This window comes from Malus domestica, chromosome 06 (genome assembly GCF_042453785.1).
Source record: "Malus domestica chromosome 06, GDT2T_hap1".
Classification (NCBI taxonomy): Eukaryota; Viridiplantae; Streptophyta; class Magnoliopsida; order Rosales; family Rosaceae; genus Malus; species Malus domestica.
Genome location: NC_091666.1, coordinates 4,122,998 through 4,146,318, shown reverse-complemented (window position 1 = coordinate 4,146,318; position 23,321 = coordinate 4,122,998). Strand labels below are relative to the sequence as shown.

Genomic DNA, 23,321 nt, shown 5'->3' with positions numbered 1-23,321 from the left:
CTTATGTTGGGAATCAATTTCAGTCTAGAATTAAAATGTTACAGTCTGATGGTGGTGGAGAGTTTCTCAACAATGCATTTAAGGAATATTTGGCTACCCATGGTATTTTACATCATATTTCATGCCCATACACACCCCAGCAAAATGGTCTAGCTGAGAGGAAGCATAGACACTTAATTGAGACAACAATTACATTGTTATCTGTTGCTAAGTAACCTCATCAGTTTTGGTCTTATGCTGTAGCACATGCTGCTTTTCTGATTAATAGGATGCCTTGCAAGACTCTTCATATGGACTCCCCATTTGGAAAATTGTTTGGCAAACAACCTGATCTCGTGAATTTGAAGATCTTTGGCTCTGCAATCTATCCTTACCTCAGACCATATAATACTAATAAACTGCAATCCAGATCCACTCAGTGTGTTTTCTTGGGATATCCACAAGGTTATAAAGGTGCCATCTGTTATAATTTGTCCACTGGGAAAATTCTTATTTCTCGCCATGTTTATCATGATGAGACTGTGTTTCCTTACAAGAATGGTATTCCTATAGCTGGTGGGACTACACCTTCTTCTAGTGCAACTAGTCGTGTGACACCTATTCTTGTTCAGCTATCAGTTCCCATGGCACATGGTGTTAATACTGATGATCATCAAGATTTCCATAATCTTTCAGCTTCACAACCTCTCAGCTCTACATCACGGCATCTCAGCACTATGTCTTCTGGTTCTTTGGAAAATGCACAGGACTCTGCTTCACCTGCTACTCTTTCCAGCCCTACTTCTATGTTGCCTGTCCTTCAATCACAACAGTTACAAGTGGAGTTACCTACTATTCCTTCATCTATTTTTCCTACCACAGAGAATGTGTCTATATCACAAGGTATTCAGACCCGATTGAAAACAGGTGCAATTACCAGAAAGGACTACTCCGCTTTGACTGCTATATTTCCCGAAGTGGCATCCTTAACTCCTGCAGATGATGCTCATTTTTCAGGGGGTTTCACATTTATTGCTGATATTTTGGATGCTTCTGAACCATCCAATTTCAAACAAGCCTCTTCTATTCCTCAGTGGCAATCGGCAATGCAAGAAGAGTTTGATGCTCTTCAATCTCAAGGCACATGGACTCTTGTTCCTAATTCTTATGATAAAAATGTGATTGGAAGCAAGTGGGTGTATAAGATTAAAAGACACAGTGATGGTTCTATTTCACGATATAAAGCTCAGCTGGTGGCTCAGGGGTTTAACCAAGAAAAGGGGCTGGATTATACAGAAACTTTCAGTCCAGTTGTTCGACATACTACAGTGCGTTTAGTTTTAGCATTGGCTACAACACATCACTAGGAACTTAGACAACTCGATGTGAAGAATGCATTTCTTCATGGAGAATTGCAGGAAGAAGTCTATATGAAGCAACCTCAAGGCTTTGTTCATCCTCAATTTCCTACACATGTTTGCAAATTGGTTAAGTCTCTTTATGGCTTAAAACAAGCTCCACGCGCTTGGAATGATAAATTTACTAGTTATCTGCAAGCCATTGGTTTTGATGCCTCTTTGTCAGATTCTAGTTTATTTGTTCGAACTGATGGTGTTGATGTTGTCCTTCTCCTCCTCTACGTCAACGACATTATCATTACAGGTTCTAATTCTCAAATGATTCAATCTGTGATTACAACTCTCAATGCAGTATTTGATCTTAAGGATATGGGGCGACTGGCTTATTTCCTTGGGCTTCAAATTACTTATAGAGCTAATGGGGACCTGTTTATTAATCAAGCCAAGTACACTAAAGACTTGATTCACAAGGCTGGAATGGACGACTGTAAATCATGTTCTACACCCTGCAAACCTCATAATCAGGTTCTATCCACTGAAGGTACCTTATTATCAGATCCCACATTATATCGTAGCTTGGTTGGAGCCCTACAATACCTCACCTTTACACGTCCCGACATTGCATTTGCTGTGAATAATGTGTGTCAATATATGAATGCTCCCACTGATATTCATTTTGCTATGGTTAAAAGAATACTCCGCTTTCTCCAAGGTACTCTTCATTGTGGCTTAACATATACTTCTGGAGGTCCAGTTACTGTCACTGCATATAGTGACTCCGATTGGGCAGTTGATTTGAATACTCGACGATCTATCACTGGGTATGTTGTTTATCTTGGGCCGAATCCTGTTTCCTGGCAATCTAAAAAGCAGTCCTCAGTTTCTAGGAGTTCAACGGAGGCCGAATATCGTGCCTTGGCACATACCACTGCTGATATTTCTTGGATCCGGCTTATACTCAAGGATTTACATGAATTTCTGTCTTCTCCTCCAGTGCTATATTGTGATAATCAATCGGCTATAGCATTGAGTTTAAATCCAGTGCAGCACTCTCGAATCAAACACTTAGAGACTGATTTTCATTTCGTTCGTGAACGAGTTCAAAAGGGAGATTTAATTGTGGAGTATCTGTGTACTAAGGATCAGATTGCTGATGTCTTGACAAAGGGCCTGCATGGACCTGATTTTCTGCGCCATTGTTTCAATCTTAAGCTTGGGTACCCCAGCCAAGATTGAGGGGGGGTATTGGATAAGTATATAGGCTGTGGTATTATCACTACACGTGCAACACATGTGCACATATGGCTTACTAGATAGAATAGTATAAATACCTTTTCCTTTCCTTTAGTTTGGTAAGATGCTGTAATACTAAAAACAGATAAAGAAATATATTGTAATTCTTTTTACTTCTCTTCTAAGCTTCCTTCTTCAGTGTATTTCTTGATTTCTATGGAATTCATCTCTACTGTTAAGAGTATCTACATTTTGTAGTGAGATTTATTTTTTTTGAAATTATATATAGAGTTGTAACCCATACTTTGAACACACCGAGCATCGGATTTTTTTTTCTGGTACAATGTTAGCTGAGTGTTCATTTGAAATTCAAAAATAAAAAAAGAAAGATCAAATTAAATTTGAGTTCGCCCTAAATACTCAGGTTAGTAAAATGGGACCCAGCCACAACATGCGGTAGCAAAATCACCTCCAAAGACCAAAAATTGATATAAAAAAATGATAGTGGTATTCACATATCTATTTTTACATCTCATACATTTGTGTTAATTTTTTAACATTGTTCTTCTTCAATTTATCTGATTCGACGACTGAAGAGTTAAAAGATCATATGAGAAGTAAAAATAAGTGTAACATTACACTCAAAAAAGGATATAAAATGTAAAAGAAAAGTTCTTTTTAACAAAGTAAAAATAATCACTAAAAAAATTCAAACTATATTAAAGATCTGTACAAGACACAAATCTCAATCAGGAATTGAACTTGGAAGATTACAATATATCTGCTACATTTTGACGTTCTCTAATCAAGTAAGTCAATACTAATAAACCCACAACTCTAAAATCATAAATCATTTAGTTCTTGATGCAGGCCACGAACCAAAGCTATTATTATATAAAATTAATGACAACTATAACATCAAATGGATTTAAGCGATATAATAACTTACATGCATTTTTGGAGCTATAATGCATGAATGCTATTTTAAATTTGCGCCTTATTATTAGCTCTAGTTTAGTAATATTGTCTTGGAATCTTTTAGTTTTTTAGGAGTTTTATTGTAAGCATTTATTTGATTTGTCTTTTTATGTTTCTCATTTTATAGGTGTGAGCCTATACATACAAAGTTCAAACATTATGCAGCCATTTGTGTATGTGGCCTCTCTGTGGCTTGCTTAAAATCTTGACACGTGATCATTTACTTAACCCCACTTAACAACATTAACTCTTCAATTTGATTCTGTTATCCCCTAGATAAAAAAAAATAAAAAATAAAAAACAAAATCATAATACTAAGCACGTCTCTTCTTTTCTTTTCCTCTCCCTGCTATAAATTATCTTCGTCTTCTTTCCACTTTAAGAAAAATTCGACAAAAAAAGCTTCTTATGGTTGTGAATTATGGGGTTTTTCGCTCGTGGTATCCCTTAAATATATATATATATATATATATATATATATATATATATATATATATATAAACAAAATCATGATATTAAGCACGTCTCTTCGTTTCTTTTCCTCTCCATACTATAAATTATCTTCGTCTTCTTTCCTCATTATGCAGAATTCGACAAAGAAAGCTTCTTATGGTTGTGAATTATGGGGTTTTTCGCGTATAAATGATGAACAATCAAATGTGTCTTCAACACACACACACACACACACACACTCTCTCTCTCTCTCTCTCTCTCTCTCTCTCTCTCTCTCTCTCTCACACACACACACACTATGTTTGTCTATGTACCTAAGGGTTTTTGGTTTCCGTATCCTTATAAGATGTGAAATCTAATATTATTTAATTTGGGCATAGATCCTTCCTTGTATTGGAACCAAATTCGAGCACATCTATGGGTGGAGGCGAAATCTGGTCAGAAAATCCCATGATCTTTGGCAAGAGGAGAATGAGGTTGATTGGGTTTATGGTTCAATCCGAATAGAACTGCCTACATATCTCCCAGAGGGAGAATTAACACATATACACACTATATTTGTCTATGTAGCTAAGTTTTTTTGTTTTCGTATCCTTATAATATGTGAAATATAATATTGTTTAATTTGGTCATAGATCTTTTCTTGTGTTGGAACCAAATTCGCGCACATTTGCGGACGGAGGCGAAATCTAGTCGAAATTTCCCATGGTCTTTGGTGAGGGGAGAATGAGGTTGATTGGGTGTGTGGTTGAATCAAAAGAGGACTACCTACATATCTCTGGGAGGGAGAATTAAACCACGAGTGTAGTTGTAAGAAAGAATGGTGTGATGTGCAAGACGTCGTGAATCATCCTTGACAAAGTTCTAGGGCAGGTGGTTAAGGAGATAAGTTCTCTATGGACGTGTCTACGTGTAGATGGCGCATCATGTATGCAAGATGAGCCTCTATTAGGCATAGAGAGAATACGTATGTATTAGAGAAAATGAAGAGTCCAGAGAAGGTCCTGGATCATAAAAGACTTTCTCCATCATAAAAGACTTCCTTCATCATAAAAGACTTAGCTAAATAAATATCCAGGTTAGGGTATTTATAAAGATCTTGAGAGTTCTTGTAGGGGGAATAACCCCAATTATATCGGAGACAATCTAGGAGAAAATATATGATAAGATATCCATTTCTCTTACGATTATGATTACATTTCCTAATCCCTAAGATATCCTAATTTGACTTGAATTAGGGTTTCCTTATTTGGGAGACAAGTAATATATTCAATGGGGTTAAGCCTAGCCTATCAGACTAAGGTCGTCAGACTATGCCCTATGGGTTATGGGCATTCCGGTCATTCTTGCCACTCGAGGTGCCACGTTCATGGTTCCAGAAAATCATGGTCCCACACCTTGGATTCATTTTCTTTTAATGTACAAAAGTGAAAGCAAGCATCTATCAAAATTAGGAGGAGACAATTGATATGTGATATACATGACCCTGTATCTACAACAAACCCATAAAAATAGTAACTAATTAATTAATACTAATGAAGCTTGTTGATGCATAAAATCGGGTAGACTTTGGAACAACGTAAAATATCAAGTTTGTGACCTCCGCATGGTTGCTCTGGTCCCTAAGTATAGGTAAATATGTAAAGGGATAGATAAGGAAAGTAAACACAAGAGGTATACGTGGTTCACCCTAGGTTGGGTTACATCCACAAGGATAGATAAGTCCTCATTAATAATATAGAGTTTACAGGATACAATGGTTTAAGCATAATCATCATTAGTGGGTTCTAATAATGGTTTAAGTACAACAATGATATTAGGGATTAATTGTAAGAGAATATTCTCCTTTTATAATGTAGGAGAATCGCACACTTTCATCCACGGTCGATGTGAGACTTTAAGAGCTTTATTCTAATGTTGACACATGTCGCATTATAATTGGTCTCATGGTTGGAGAGAAACTTTTTTGTGCTTCGGCAGAGATCAACATGAATCCTTCAGTAGGTCCCTAAAGGCATGAAGTTGATTGGTGCTCAGTAGTTTCAGGATTGGTGAAGTATAGTATAAACAAAGTTGATGCATTTCATAAACATAATTGTATTGTTTCACTGACAAATGGTATATGAATTGGCTAAAACAAATGAAGTAGATAAGCCACACACTAATAAATTGTCCTTTAGCAAAAAACTATTGAGTAATGTTAGAGATCACATTTATTTGGGGAAAATACGAGGGAGATTACTTTTTTGTACTACATTGTCATGTCATTTAATGTAGTATGTGATATGTACATGCCACATCAATTAATAAGTTTATCTGATTGAGGAATATTTTTGCTCAACATCATCAAGTGACGGTGATGATCACCACCCTATCCATCACTATTGAATGAGTTTTAAATTTTGAGATCTTTGTAGTGTGGACATACACAAATCTCAAAACTAAACTCATCCAATGGCAATAAGTAGGGTGGTGAGCATTACCACCACTTGAGAGTGGTGAGCAAAAATGCACCATATATGATTGGATGTTAATTTTATAAATCACCTACCCCATCAGGTGGTACACTAATGTGGTATAATTATGTGGTCTTCCTAGCATTAATCTTTATTTATAATATAGGTAAGACAAAAAAATACTAGTAAATATAATCATACCACATTTTAGTATTGTATGATGTGTATACACTACCAAAATAAATGACGTTATCTCATTGAATATTAATTGAATGAGTAATGCTAAGATGATCACATATTTATACCACATTGGTGTACCATTTCATATGACAATTGATGCATACAACTAACATCCAATGAGATAAATTCATCAATGGACATGACATGCATGTACAATCACTTAGCACATCAAATGGTGCAAAAATGTGGCCTCCTAACATTTTCCAAGTTGAATACATCACATTACAACATTTAGTCTTAAAATGTGGAAAAATAAATGTAGTCTTCCAAGTATATAAGTGTTTAGACCCTAAACACATGATCGTGTATATAAGTGTTTACAAATAAAGTTATTTGAGGGGCACATTTGTAGCTTTGCATTTTATTCCAATGATCCGAGCCACCTAATGTTAGGTCTTTTTTCAAGTTCATCGATGCAAAAAAATCATTCAAAAACTATTTTATCACTTAATTAAATAATTGTCATTTGAGCCTTTTCCTGAGGTACCATGTTTGTATATTTTCTCCTCTACAATGAAATGTATCATTAGTATGTTTGAATCTTTCGAATTCTTTAAAGATGCTAACTGAAAGAAGAATTAGACAACTCGAATTATTACATTTTAAAATTTCCTTGGAGCCCTTGTGGTGGAGGACCCTAATTATGTTGTCCTATTAGAGATGCTCTTAGTCAGGGGCGGATCTATTAAGGGACCAGGGTGGTCCCGGGACCACCCGAAGCTCGGAAAAATGGCTGTGAGGATCTTCAAGGACCACCCTAGTCTGGGCAGTGATGGAGAAGAACAGCAGCCATGGTGGCTGCTGCAAGCTGTGCGTTTCAGGAAGAGAAGAAGAAAGCCAAAAAAAATTTCAAAATGACGTGGCCAAAACGACGTCGTTTTGAGCCAAGTCATTAAAAAAATTTGAAACCTCACTCATGTGAGAACCTTCACACGATCAGCTCCTTCAGCAATCAGAACCTTCACTTCAATAATACCTAATCTTGCCGCTCGGCCCGCTCCTGTTCCTTAAGCATCGATCAACTCTCTGCTGCACCTGCACTCTAGTTTATGTTCACCGTTGCAACTTGCACCGACGAGCGGGGCGACGACATCTCTGTTCTCCGTGTAAAGCTCTGGTCTGGACTCTGGAGGCTAGCCGCTAGTCCTCTTCTTCTTGGTCAAAGAGGTTTGTACTTTGTAATTGTACTCTCTTTGACTCTGTGAAGTCTCTGTCCATTAAATAATTTTGCCATCCACAGATCCACTATCTGATAGTGTTACTGTGTCTGTGTTAGTATATATGAATCATGAATGTGTAGGTGGCTGGGGTCCGAGAGCAGAGGAAATTTATGCTTATGAAATGTTTGATCTTTGGTCTGAAAGAGAGTAGATTAACTAAAGAAGTGGTAGTGTGTGTAATGTGTTGGCTGTATATTGTGAATTGGAGCATAGAACTAGTTTTTGATGTTAAATGGGTGGCTGAAGATCGGTGCTTTCTTTCGATATTCGTTTCGTATTTTTGTGTAATGTGTTGGCTATACACATTAAGGGATTGAACCTGCTTCGTTACTCTCTGTAATTTTGTCTTCCAATCGTGTGGCATTTGGCTGAGTGTAATAAGTGCATACTTTTCAATGAAGGCCAATGAACAGAGCATCACTAAAATGCCCTAATTAGAACAAAACCTTTGGTTACACCGTGTACACTCCAATTCAAAATGAGAACTTAAATTTGGTGGCTGTCTTTACTAATTACGATGGACTTTTTACACAGAATTTCACATACTAGTTGTTATCAATTAGTTGAACACTCCAATTCAAAATGAGAACTTAAATTTAAGCAGGTTCTATTCTACGATATTCGTCTCATATGTTTTTGTGTAATGTATTGTGAATTGGAGTGTACAACTAGTTTGTGATGCTAAAAGGGTGTGTAAAAATCTGTGCTTTCTTTCAATATTGTTTCCGTGCTTGTTTTCTGAACTTGAGGTGGTAGTGGAATTGCAGGGACTATTTCCTAGAGTATAGTGAGTTGATCAAGCCGCAGCCTTTGCCTTTGGAAGGTGTAAACAATATATTCTACAATCTGTGCGTTTCTCACAAGTGCAAGGTATGTTGGGACCACCCTAAATTAAAATCCTAGATCCGCCACTGCTCTTAGTAATTGGCTAACTTGCATGGACGAGAGAACTGTAGCTGGACTGTGAGGCTATTCGGTAAATATGTGTACCTAATAATTTGTTCAACCATGTACTTGAGTTTGTGGTTAGAAACATGCTCTTAGCAACTAAGGTTCGTACTGGCATTAGAAAGGCATATGTTTAATTGACCGTAACCGTAGCATAAAACTGAATTAGGATAATTGGTATATCGCCTAAACTTACAATAATGCAGTCCATATATAGGGATTTGTGTGTGTGTGTGTGTATTATACTAAGAGCGAAATGAGTTGGTTGGTTTGACTTGGGACATAGTCAATACATACAAGTAAGATGATAACCATGGTTAGCAGTACCACTAGAGTATCGCACTTTGCTTAAACTTTCATTCCACACATCAACATCCTATCTGTGGTCATATTCTCCCCCTCTCTCTTAGAAACATGCTCTTAGCAACTAAGGTTCATACTGGCATTAAAAAGGCATATGTTTAATTGATCGTAACCGTAGCATAAAATTGAATTAGGATAATTGGTATATCGTCTAAACTTACAATAATGCAGTCCATATGTAGGGATTTGTGTGTGTGTGTGTGAGTGTTATACAAAGAGCGAAATGAGTTGGTTGGTTTGACTTGGGACTTAGTCAATATGAGTTGGTTGGTTTGACTTGGGACTTAGTCAATACATACAAGTAAGATGATAACCATGGCTAGCAGTACCACTAGAGTTTCGCACTTTGCTTAAACTTTCATTCCACACATCAACATCCTATATGTGGTCATATTCTCCCCCACTCTCTTTCTTCATGGGCTCTTTACCCAATCCGATCGCATGGAGCATGGTGCAACTAAGAGTTGGCACACAGAGACGGAGCCAGAGAGGAGGAGAAGAAGAGGGGGGGGAGAGATTTTTCAATGTGACCGTCATATCACGTGTCATTATATAAATAATGGATTATGTGCGTTAAAGGGTTAATAACTTAAAAATTAAAAAATTTCATCACTTACAGAAAAACACGTAATGTACGATCCGTGTTCCTGTCACAACTAAAAATTTCTCGGGAGAAAGGGGTGATCACGTGCATTGTCCAAGTCAAAAACGCAGGGCAAGTTAAGGAGCACCGAATAGCTGTCGGCCACGAGGCCATAGTTCACTCTCTCTCTCTCTCTCTTAATTGGCCTTTCCATTGGGAATTGGTCTCTTCCAATCTCCAGCTCCTTGGTCAGATTTTCATCCCTTAAATCCCGGGGGACCTCTTTAAGAAAGAAAGCCCTTCTGCATGTACCATAGCAGTACTCGGTACTCCTGCCACATTTTACCTAACCCCGATACTCCTTTCTTTCCTCACTTTCTTTTAACTTTCCTTTTTAACTTCATTCTCTTTCAGCAAGTTGTAGATTGTCCTAATGATTAGAGTCTTCTTCTTTATCTTACCGCATTTTAAGTTCAAACTTTTTTTCCTTTCTTAGTGTAAAATATCGCTTGCTAAAAAAAACTCCAATCTCTTTCCATTTGGACTATATATCAAGAGCTACAAATAAACCTATACGCTACACCAAGAAGAAATACCGAGACATGCATCTTCCTATTCAGATAAGCAGTAAAGCAATACTCCATCAAAGAATGAATAAAGTACATATATGCATTGAGTCTCTTAACTTAATAGATTAAGTTTAAGATGATATATAGCAAAAAAACCCGACTGAAGTGTTTAGGGAATATCTCAACTCAATCCCAGAATGGAAGCAAAAGATGTCCATTTTGCTTTTTGCTATAATTTTTTAACCAATTGGGTTTTTTATTTTCTTTTTCTTATTGGTGGGTTTTGTCTCAAACCCTAATGTAATGTACCTGCTACCTGTGCTGCGCGTTAGTTTACGATTGTCGATCTGCTTGCTGATGTGAATGAATGCAAAGCTAAGTTTAATATCCCTGTCAATCAACAGGTGGAAGTGGAAACAGATTGGTTTCAGAAAGAAATGAAGGGTTCATGCCAACAACCGTGTCCTCAGTTATCCTAGGAAAAGCCCCCGAATTTTAGGTCACGCAGAGAGAGAGAGAGAGGTGTTGAGTAGGTTCTGAATCGTATATTAAAAGGTGGTCTGTCTGACTCTGAAATACTCAGGTCAGGCTCTCCTCGCACTCTGTCAATACAAAAGATTTGAGGCTAGAACTTTTACTACTTGTAAGTGTACGGTCTACAACCACTACTATATACGACGAGTGCTGACTACTGACGGAGAGCGTGGCGTGGATAAAGAAGAGCACATGGCTTGAACTTTGATGTCATAAAAAGACAAACCCACGAGGGGAGGGGGTAGTGACCTTCAACACAAACAAAGAGGCAAAAGAGGTAGCGATTATTATTATTATTATTATTATTATTATTATTATTATTATTATTATTATTATTATTAAAAACAAGATTATCTATATTAAAGATAGATGATGAGTTTAGCCACACAATGATTTTTACTAATAATGTGATTCAAACTTGCATTTGACGAAATCCAACCTAAGATCTTTAACTACAAATGAAAAAAAAATCATTAGGTTCTAATACTAAATGACCGATAGCAATTAATTTTAAGAGCAGAAGAAAGCCAGAGTGTCCAACCCCCCTTGACCTTGTGATAAGAATAAGGACCCAACTAGCCAACCCTATCTCATCAAACGTCCCCCTTTCAATCACAATATATAATTAAAAAATACTCGGTTAAATCGTAATTACATACTGTTCAATTTTGATTTATTAGTGGATGAGAAAGTACAACAAAAATTAAATAATGAGTAACCACAATTTCTTTACATCCTATAGTCTAAAAGAACACGACTGGATACATATAAACATATGCAGTCATTGGCAGATTCACCAACTCTAATCTATCCATTTCTCATATCCCTCGGGTCATTTTCACACGTCAACACCACCACCATACCATCCTAAGAGCTCTCTCTCTCTCTCTCTCAAATGAGACGACTCTTGCTTGCTTGGTAAAGACATTCTTAGGATTTGGAAAGCAAGTACTGCTTTGTGCATGGGCTAGAGCCCGGTTGGATAGGCGCGAGCCATTCTTCACATGTGACGTATGATCCTTTGGGCTCCTTGTGAATTGAACTTTGTGTATTGTAATCCACCGATTGATCTACCCTACACAACTTGTAATGCATGGTTGTTTTCAAATGAATCTACCTAGCTAAAACACTACAAACATGGTATCCAAATATCCATCCCCAGTATTCCAAAATATATATATATATATATATATATATATATATATATATATATATATATATATCCATCACCAAAATTTCAAATAAACTTCTGAAAAAACGGCTTGATTCCCTTAAAAGGGAAACGTAAGCAACTTAGAATTCGTTCCAAGCATAACTACAAAATCAATCACTACAATTCCCCGAATTTAAGTTTCTTTGTAATTTTAGTTAAAAAGTGTTTCTCTTGTGATATCATTAAAAAAGATTATGATTAAGAAACTTTTTAATCTTGAGTAGTTCCGAACATAACTAATAAAGCATATATTATTTATTGAATATGGGTAATATCGTGTCGGGAGATATTATACCATTTTCTCTCAACTTACGCTACCATATTAATGTACTTGTGACATGTAAATCTCATTCTATTTATTGACATTATAGATGTAACATGCCTATCTTAAGAGAAAATCTTGTTTACTTTATGTTGTATGCCCTATCTCACTACATGCCTTTCATTAAATGATTGAGATAAAAGAGAAATGAGTATGCACTTGTGACTTGAGTTTTTATCATTCTTGTGACAGAGTGATAAAGAGATGCGTATACAAGAACTTCTCTGCTACATTGGATCATCAACCTCGGAAAATCCAACTGGGATATATCATATATGAAGTTAATTTTCACACATCATTTTTAACTTCTCACACACTATTCTTTACTTCTAACAATCGGATTCAATAAATCAAACAAAATTAACAGACAAAATTAAATAGGAGTGTGAGAAGCTAAAAATGGTGTATGTTTGTATCATATATCTCTACATCAATTCCCAACACAGATATACACTTTCATAATTAATTAAACACATCAACTTTCAAATCAAGAGGAATTAGGGGGTTTCTATAAATCCATTCCATAAATTTCGTACACGGTTTAATTGACGAAATTCCACCTACAAAATTCAAAATACTGTTAACCTAATTGACGAACACCCAAAAAAGGGGGGAGGGAATCCACCAAAGGGCCTCCAATGCCTAAGAAAGATAGTTTGAGAGAAACTATGAGCTTGAGAGAGTTATGAGAAGTAAGTGGCACCGTTTTCCTTGTTTATTGACTTGGCTAAGTTGTAGGCCATAGTAGGCAGACCTTAACATTCTGCTAGTGATGGTGCAGACCAGTCTCCACAGTCATACTAGCTGATAGTCCTGAAGGTCCTTATTGGTAAGAGCACAGGCACGCCAGACATCCAAAGGAGAGATTCCGAATAGTCAGCTTTCTGCCACCATAGGACCGAATATGGCCCGGTGGTAGGACATATCATGGACTGAAGAACCTTTGATACATTGTTGGACGAAAGGCCCAATACTCATAAGGTAGACATGTGCTACAGTCCCTCATGAAGGGTAGACTTATGTGCCATGTTCCTTGGGAGGTATGCTTACGATATCAAGAGTAAAACCGTCATAGCAAGTGCACAGTTCACATGTTTTTTCCTGTTAAATGTGACTAATTTATGTCTCCACTCATATGATCCATGAGCCATACTTCTACACCGTTTCATGAATTATGAGCACATACTTTTGATAGGAATTTGCTGTTATGAATTTTACAAAGGGTGTTAAAAGAGGAATTAGGGTGTTTGTCGATCGTGGTCGTTGGGTGGCAATGCCAAATTCTGTTTGACATGTAAATACAAGCGTTAAGCTATGTACATCTGAGTGTGTCTTCATCATCTCAATTGACTAGCTCAAATAATTGAGGGACTGAGAGCCATTCACTTAAACTGTCTTATTTGTCGTCGTCATCACGATCAACTAGTAAGACAAACCTTCGGATGCCAAAGAGGAAATTTACTTCCTCTAATTTATGCTTAAATATGGGCCCCCTACCCCAAGCTTTGGGTTTCAAAACAACTTGTTTAATCAGTGTTCTAGTTTTGAAATAAAAACATTTAATTTTAGTATCTTTATTGTTTATTCTTAACACTTGACCACTTGATTTATATCAAGCTTAACTGAAAATTTATACTTAAAAAAGCGGGGTAAGTCTCTTGTTAGGAATGAGCACGGTCCGGTTTACCCTTCAAACTAGAATTGGAATCGAAAAATGTAATATGTTTGTTGGTTCGATTCTGTTTAAAAATAAAAGAAAAGTAGAATCAGATGCCTCATTTTAGACTTATCTATATTAAACATTTGTTACTTTTTAACTTTAGATTAAAGTGCTTTCACTTTTGATTAAACCTTTACTCCATGTATAATCTTACACTATGTTTGGATGAGGGAAATAAACTTGGAATTTGGATAAAAGTCAGAATTTATAAATTGACGTGCATCAATTCCCTTGTTTGGATTTATAACATAGAAATTTAGAATTTCCACGTGAAAAAAAAACTTGGAATTTGGGGCCTCCAGTTTCCAAGTTTAGATTCCATGTAGATAGGTGTCATTTCCCAATTTCTATGACTGGGAGTTTAAAATTAACAAATTCCGTTTTCAATTCCATTGTTCTTTTAAGTTAACCAAACAACAAAATTCACAAATTCTAGAAAATAAAATCCCTTCATTTCAATTTCCATCATTTTAAAATTCCTTAGTAATCTTAAATTTCTTCATCCAAATATAGTGTTAATTTAAGTGTTTTTAAATTCATTTTAGATTCATTTCTATGTAAAAAAATCAACTCAAAGATATTAATTAATTTATTGCTATTTTATAAAATCTCATCTCTTCATCAATTTAAGGATTCAATTATATCTAGTGAGGGTGAGATTAATTTGATGGTATATAATAATTAATATATATTTAAATTATTTAAGAAATTTAGTATATCTAAACTATTTAACTTTGTTTTATACAAAAATTGTTTGTAACTTTTTTCCTTCATTACTGTAACTAATGTCGTTAATGGTTATTTTCTCAATTTTTTTTTAAATTTTCGTCTCTAGAAATTCAAGTATGATTGAATTGAAATGTACCATCGTTCTTTAAAAATAAACATTGACATGTACAATCTTAAATTGAAACATACCTATGCTAAATTAAAACATATTCATACCAAATTAAAATGTATGCTTACTAGATTGAAATGTACTCATGCCGAAATGTACCCATATTTTCTTGAAAAGTACATATAGGTTTTACGATTACACATAACTTGCCATTAGCTTTTTTACATACCAAAATAATGATAATATAAACATACCAATAACTTGGTACGTATCGAAACAAAAAATAAATAATATATCAAAATACTAATTTATACACACTTTTGATTACATAATGTGCCAATAACTTACCAAATTATTGGTACGCTATTTTTGAGAATATAGATATATAATATCATTTAGAGTACATTGGTACGTTTAAATATCACCTTTTGGGTTTTGTTAAAAAATCATCGTCTTTTTTGCACCCACATATCAATTTTTTTGTTATTATAGAAATTATTGTTTTTTTTGTCTTTTGGAATATATTGAATTAATGGGAGATAAACTAACAATTTCTTTTTTTTTGCAGGATTTTAGGAATTTGTTATATGTAGGATTTAGGAATAAGTACCTAAAATCTCCTAATCTTTTTGTGTCATTCTAAATTGGTCTCAATCTTTTTAAACCTTCCAAACAAGTACCCAACATATTGAAAATGTAACATCCATTAAGCCCCAGTTAAAAGTCTGTTAAATTAACTAGGGCTTACGTACTTTGTCTCCAATATCAAGAGAAGGTCATGGAAGCATAACCTCCACCAACTAACGGTCACTACCACCCCTATCATGGCATCATCTCCAAACCCAACACAAAACCACCAACTCCATCATACAACTCAAGGCACCAACATCGAGAAAAAGGTCATGGAGGTTGCTAAAATGATATGGACTGTCATAATGCGGCCGTCACCATTTTTACCACCCATAAAGAAGAACCAGAAGCTTTACGAAGCACTCGAGAATCGGCGAATGAGTAAATCACATAAACAGAAACAAGTTCTTTGAAACCCTATCTAAATTCTTAACTTTCTTTGTTAGGTGATATGCCCTCCTATTGTAATTTCAATTTGAGTCCATTTTCGATTCAATTCAATAGCTGTTTGATCATTGGGTTCCATATTATATATCTATTTTTCAAATTCAGATTTTGAGGCGACTAATATTAATGTTGACCCTAATTAGTGGGTTTTGAATATAATATATGTTTGAAAAATTAACTGGAGATTAATGGATGTGACATTTTCAATAGGTTGGCCACTTATTTGGAATGTTTAAAAAGGTTAAGACCAATTTAGAACGACACTAAAATGTTAGGGAGTTTTAGGTACTAATCCTAAGATGTAATTAGTAAATTAATTATAATAACAATTTATGTAATTTAAAATTAATTAAAATTATAGAAAAGTAGTTTAATCAAATCTCTCAAAGCTTTAGATGTTTAGTCTAAACATTTCAAAAACCAAGCATTTAGATCAAAATGCCTCTGAAAATAATAATAAAACTGATACGGTTCGGTCTCGAAGATGCTGGTTCAATTTGACTAGCTAGCTAGTTTCCGGTTCTAGTCGATTTTTTTTTTCTTTGGGGAATCCTTCTAGACACATAGCCCACTGCCCAGGCATTTTAACCATAATTCAACCAAATCTACAACATCTAGATCTACAAGTCTTCCCCCCAATTTTTAATAAAAAAAATTATAAACAGTTTTCGGTTTACAAATGATTATGAACGAATTAATACTACGGTTTAAATGTATTTCTCCTTACATATAAGAAAGATGTTTCAAATTCAACTCACATAGGCGATGACATATTATATTTATTTGAGTTCAATACTTAGTTAGTGGTTAACCATTGTGTGGCATAACCAAATTCCTCTTTCAATTCATCACTTTTTCTTTCCATGGATGAATGGAAAATCATAATTTCAGGAATATTGAAAAAAAAAAAATTCCCAAACCAGTGAAACTAATCAATTAGTTGGAGCGAGATGTTGACTCGATTAAGTTAGAATTTTAATTGTTAAATTTGCATGAATACATTGTTAAAAAAGTATTATTTTTGGAAGATTATAGAAAAGTCGCTCAAAGACTCCAAAAATGTTCCCAAACCAGTCAAAAACTGTTTATACTTAATATTTAAGGAAAACTGATGAAAAGGGTTTGAAAATTTTGAGTTTTAACAATAAGGACAAAATAAAGGGTAAAGTTAATGGTATCAGGATTGACTTTTTAGTGTAAAAATGTGGTTTTTCGTTAAATTAAACAGTACCGGAAAATTTTCGTTAAAGTTCCCTAATCTTTATTGCCTTCAAAGTGGTCCTAACCCTACGCTCTCCAAAACATTTTATTAAACACAACCATTACCGAATTGATTCCCTGCTTAAATTATGTTAATTATTAAAAAAAAAGGTTAATTAAGGAAAAAAAAATTGCTAATAATTAAACCACGATCATAAGAGGCTCAAGTGGCCGATAATGACCTCGTTGTGGCTGTCGTTTCATCACCCATATGGTTTGGACTTTATTCTTCTCTCAAGTTGCATATCAGTGTTTAAACATCACTTAGTTATCTATTTATACGTCAAAAACTTTCGATGCAATTTGGATTGCAAATTTAACTTGCTAATATCAAGGATGCAAATGGCACAAGGCTATGGGTAACTGGAGAGAAACATGTATTGTTTGTTGCTTCTTTTTCAGAACACGGTAACATATGCATGGGGACAAAGGTTGGTGGCTTTAACCATATTGCAATGCCACAAATGAATTAATTAATGGGGTTGATTCAGCACTTTTCATTGCATAATATCTTCACCTTCATAAGCTAATCCATCATACATGAATCCTAAGGTCTTCTACACTAGTTTAATGGCGCATTTACGTAACCGTAATGAAAATTGGAGGAATTGAATTGAGGAGGAGTTGGAATGAGGAGAAGTTAGAATCGGATTCCTGTTAAAACTGTTTACTTAAATGTTGTGGAATCGGAATAGAATTCCATAAAGTTGTTTATTAATTCAGCAGAATCGGAATATAAACCAATATGATTACTAAAATGCCCTTATCCCAAATCAAATATGTATTAATGCTAGCCAAGATAGTGTAAGCCACCATGATTTGCGTATATTGTTTATAACCTGCTCTTTGTGCTCGATGTTACTTGAGCTATGCTTAGGCATGCTCATTTTGTTCTTAGGATTGTGTATGTCATGAACAGTTTGAAATTCCATATGGTGGAATGATACAGTTTTATAAATGTGTTAGACAACATAACAACTATTTAGCTTGTGTTTTAGAGAGTGAACTGATGAAAATTTTCCATATCTTTGGTGGTATCAGGGCAGTCTCAGCCACCATGCTACATTTCAGTGCTTCTTGAAGTTACTGATTCACGGAATACTTCCAATGACTGGAGTAGTACATGCAACAAATATAGTTCGAAGATAGACAATCAACACATTCAACGCAACTTGTAATTTCTTCTTTGTGGACAAACTTAGATGAGCCATTAGTCTCCACAAAATAATGAAGAAAAAAAAATGTCATGACGGACTTCAATTAACAAGTTAACAAATATATCGGCAAAATGAAATAAATTAACATTACATAATACAATCAGTCACAAAAATTTATATTTTTTTTCCTCCATACCTAGTCTCACAATTAACGGATAAATAACAACATAAATCATAGTATACATGCAACTAGTGAAGAGAGCTCAACCCACAACCTTGTCCTCACTCTTCCTAATTTCATAAAGATGATGAATATTTGATTAATAAACATTTGTGAGCATAAAGAATTAGGGATAAAGTACTCTTCCTAAACAATATTGTTGACCCTAAAAACTACCAAGCCTACGTGGTGCGCAGGCTGAGTAACTAATAAGCTAACTACGTCCTTCGATTGATGCGAGGCATGCCAACTAGTCGGCCAAGTTCGGCCGAGGAGTAAAATTTGTTGATGTTGCGTTGGATGTGCTGCTGACTTCTTGATCTTGCAACTGCGGCCGAGGAAGGAACACTCTCGGCATTTGGGTTCTAGAGTCTGATAACAAGGCTACTAGTTCTGCGAAGTTCACAAATCATCAGCGCCGAATTCCATCACCGTGATTATATTCGTAAGAGTATAAGCACGCCGAATCGACACCAGAGTATAGGGCACAGATACTCAAAATAGATATATGTCTTGATGGTAAACGTGGTTCAGCCGTCAGAATGCCGAACTTTAAAGCCTACTTATGAGTATCCAATCATAAAACAACTCGGCGTTCAATGTGCTGAGCCTTAGTAACACCTCACTTCGCCGAGAAGGCTGATGAGATGACCTATGCCAATAAGGATCCGAAAATCCTTCTCGACCGAGACTTGGATAGATAACCAATCAACCTTATCACAGTATTGTTTATCCAAATTGAAGGTGCTTCACAGTCGGTTGATTCTACGGCAACAGTGCTGTTTATCTAAACTGAAGATGTGTCGGCAGAAAAAGAAAGTAAAAAATCTCAAGGTTGTTGAGAGGGTTCGCGTAGAGCGAAAGTTTATGCAAGGCAGTTTATGTGTTGAATTGAAGAGGCTTGAATGATGTACTCGTCCCCCTATTTATAGTAGCTAACTTATGGAATCCCAACCATTCTTGGATTAAGACTCATTTCCTCGATTCCCCATTTATCTCGGCCAGCCCTACTCTTACTAGGACTTGAACTCAACCTGTTATCAAGCCGAATTCAATCCCAAACTCCAACATCCTTATCTTATCGACACTCATTCTCGTATCAGGATTCGACTACCCATGGATTCCTAATAGGACACGGCTGACCTTGGCTTTGTGGGCCATAAACCGGATGACCCCCAATGAATTCGATGTTGGAAGTATGCCCACAAAGCCACTCATTTGATGTAATAGCTTTTGGAATACTTATTGTATTAAACGTTTATATGTTTAATGAAGGGCAAAGCTTATTGTTAATCACTATTTATTGTATCATGTGTTTAAGCAATAAGGGAATCCAAGGAATGTATTTGATCTAAGAGATAAGTGATCTAAGTGAGTTAGATTATCGAGACCTTTCTCTTATGTTCATTCCTAAAACGTTCCTGGCCATAGGATTGCCAATTGGGCATTGACAATCCGCTAAGGTTAGTATGTGTTATGTTGACTCAAGCGTGAGTATGACTAGTCTCAAGTCATTTAGTGTTGGACACTAAGACAAACACATAGGTGCTCGAAAGAGTAATCGAGTACACTGAACAACGATCAAAAGAGAGTTCAAACATACATGTCATGTAAGAACTCGAAAGTTGCAATATGCAAAGTAGTCCTTTGACCTGAGGCATCATAGATGTCTAATGGTTAGGTCCTTGATCTTTGATCATGTCAACGGCATTCCATCGGAGTGTCCACGGCATTGTTGGGGTCAAGCTATCTAGTCGTGTAGGCATATGAATGCACAACAAGGGATCTCTAACCTTCCATGGTGGAAGGAGAATACTCTAAGATATGATTCTAAAGTCTTTGGCCAAAGCATATGAATATGACTTAGGAAGTTTGTTCCAAATCATATTCAAAGGAATCATATAGATAAGTATCACATTGGATAGTAGACATGAAACAAACTATCACTTAAACAATGTGATTAAGAGTATTGTATTAGAGAAGGACCGTATTGCATTGTAGTTGTAACTGGATAGGTTCTCCAACCAATTCTACTTAGCTTGGGTAACCATGACATACTGCTAGGTGTCACTCATGGTTTGTGGAAGCCCTAATGATTAGCAAACACTAATTATTAAAGGGAGAATTGAAATGTGGTTTCAATTCACAATCGATCGTTAAGAGTAACAATCGCCCACTACCTCGCTAATTGGAACCTAATGGATTGTACACCGAGTAAGGCGATAGTGAAGAAATTAAATGAAATGGATATGCAATTAAATGGTTTAATTGAAGAATGGTCAAGATTAATTAATTAATTAATTAATTTTACGAAAGCTTCGTATTGGGCTTTTAAGTTGGTTTTGGGCTTCGGGGCTCAAAAGCGTTTTGGTCCACAAGGCCCATTATGTTTAAGTTGTATGACAACTAAAACAAAATAGGCAATTAGCCCAATAACAAAGGTAAGGCCGGCCATAAGGGTGAGGGTAGCAAACTTGGATTAATTACAAGTTTGCCACTCACTTGAAATGAAGTATAAAATCAACTTTATAGCTTTATTTCTCATTAAGGGTTTTTCTTGGTGAAATGAGGTGAAACACTTTCTCTCATTTTCTCTAAAGAGGCCGGCCACTTAGAGAGATTAATCAACAATCTTTTCTTCTCTAAGTCATCTATTTCATCTTCACACTTAACCCTTGGTGTGGAGACTTAGAGACACCAAATCTTTGGTGTTTTTGGAGATCATTTCCTTACATCTTCAAGGACCAAAGGAGCACAAAAGGAGAAGGAAATCACAAGCAATATCCAAGGAGCTTGGAGGTGACTTGAAGGCCCTCCACTTGGGTGAATCCCTTGTGTAAACAAGGATGAGCTTCAAGGGTAAAGAAACTCTAAATCTTTACTTCTCTTTAATGTTGTTAAAGAGTTTATTGGTTCACCATATACTAGGCTTTGAAAGTCATGGGTTTTATGAATTGTTTTTTAATGCATGCCTACTTTAAAGTGTTAATAGTATGCATATGTATTCAAATGTTCTTACTTGTTCTTAGCTAGGACAAAATTTTTCCTTCATTCGAAGCACGACGTCTGGGCCGAGAACAATTTATTGCTCGGCCCAAACCAATATTTTGGGCCCAAACATTGCCCCATCACTTCTGAGGTCATTGACCTACACCCGTTGGTTTGAGCTTCAACCTTGAAGAAGTGAAACCGACTTAAAGACAATCATTGAATCCTATCAAGAAATACCACCACGCACATTTATGAAACATGATCCCACGATCTCGATTCTCCCAACCGTCCCGCCACATGTCTATCCCCGGGTTAACCTAGCAGCCCTTAATCATGATCTTCGAAAACATGTGACCGTCGAAACGTCTCTTTTACATTAAACCCGCCGCAGCACGCAATCGTGCGTCTTCAAACCGTGAAAACCTTGATCTTTTGGCTTGGATTATCTGAATATCTTCCATGATTAGCAATTTTCCGTTCGATTCTATCCTCAATTTTGAAAATCAAACGTTTAGCTTTCATTCCCAAATGCCTATAAATACCTGAATCCTTTTCATTCATTCCTTACGCCTTCCAAAACCCTTCAAACTTTCTTGCCACCTTGCTTTCAAAGCTTTCAAAATCCAGAAAATCCCAAGCCTTCATCTCAGAAATCATTAAGCTCTCATCGATGGCCTCTTTCATCTTAGAGCTCTCTAACGAGTGCAACAAGTGCAAGGATTTCATCGATCGGAATGCCATCAAGACTTTGCGCTTTGAGAGTGACCTAAACACTGCTCACCAAATCCTGGGTCCACTCTTTAAGGACACAGTGCCATCATCCATCACCAACCTATTAAAAAAATACTGCATGGCACATTTGCTGCAAGGATTTGATTAGTCAAAGTGGTGCCAGACAAAGCCTCAAGGAGCCTGGCCTTTGACCAATGTGAACTGGGCAGCCTGGGTCGTATGAATGGAAAAATTCTTTGGCAAGAAGTGGGAGGCTCTCGGCATCCACGACGCCCTCAAACTCTCGACCATGGAGATTACCATGGATAAAGAACTTCTTATGGCAGCTCTAAGCTTCTGGTGCTTGGCCACTAACACCATGGTCCTTTGGTTCAGCACTATGACCCTCACCATCCTCGACATCTTGGCTATCCTCGGGACTCCTCCTTTTGGCATTCCAATAGACGCCACCCTTATTAGATACCTATCAAACCTCGACCTCAAGGCGTTGTTCGACGAATGGGCCATCAAGACGTTGACCCAAGAAAGTTAAAAGCCTTCAAAAGATGAAGTTTAGAAGTTACGTAAGAATTTTCTGAACTACAACACCCTCATCCTCCATTTTACCGGTCGATAGGAGATGAGTCTGCAGAAGGGCAAACATGAGGTCTTCCTCTTTCATTGGTACAACAAGTTTATTTGTTGTACCAAGTCGAATAAGTGTCTGGTCAAAAATATGCCAGTGGTGGAAGCCCTGGCCAGTGGTCACTCTCTGGCACTCAGTTTGACTATCCTTGCCAATCTTCTGCGCTGCCTCACTGAGACGACCGTCAATAAGATCGACCCGCACCTGAATAGACCTCTCTGGATGTTCTAACTCTAGTTGTAGATTTATTTC

At 36.3% G+C, this 23,321-nt stretch overlaps 1 long non-coding RNA gene across 1 annotated transcript; it reads left to right on the top strand.

Annotated features, from left to right (window-relative positions):
• Positions 1 to 7,644: 7,644 nt before the first annotated feature.
• On the top strand, positions 7,645 to 11,020 carry LOC139197251 (uncharacterized). Its single transcript, XR_011582487.1, has 3 exons — positions 7,645 to 7,864; positions 8,685 to 8,787; positions 10,785 to 11,020. It is a non-coding gene; the product is annotated as an uncharacterized lncRNA (long non-coding RNA).
• Positions 11,021 to 23,321: the final 12,301 nt, after the last annotated feature.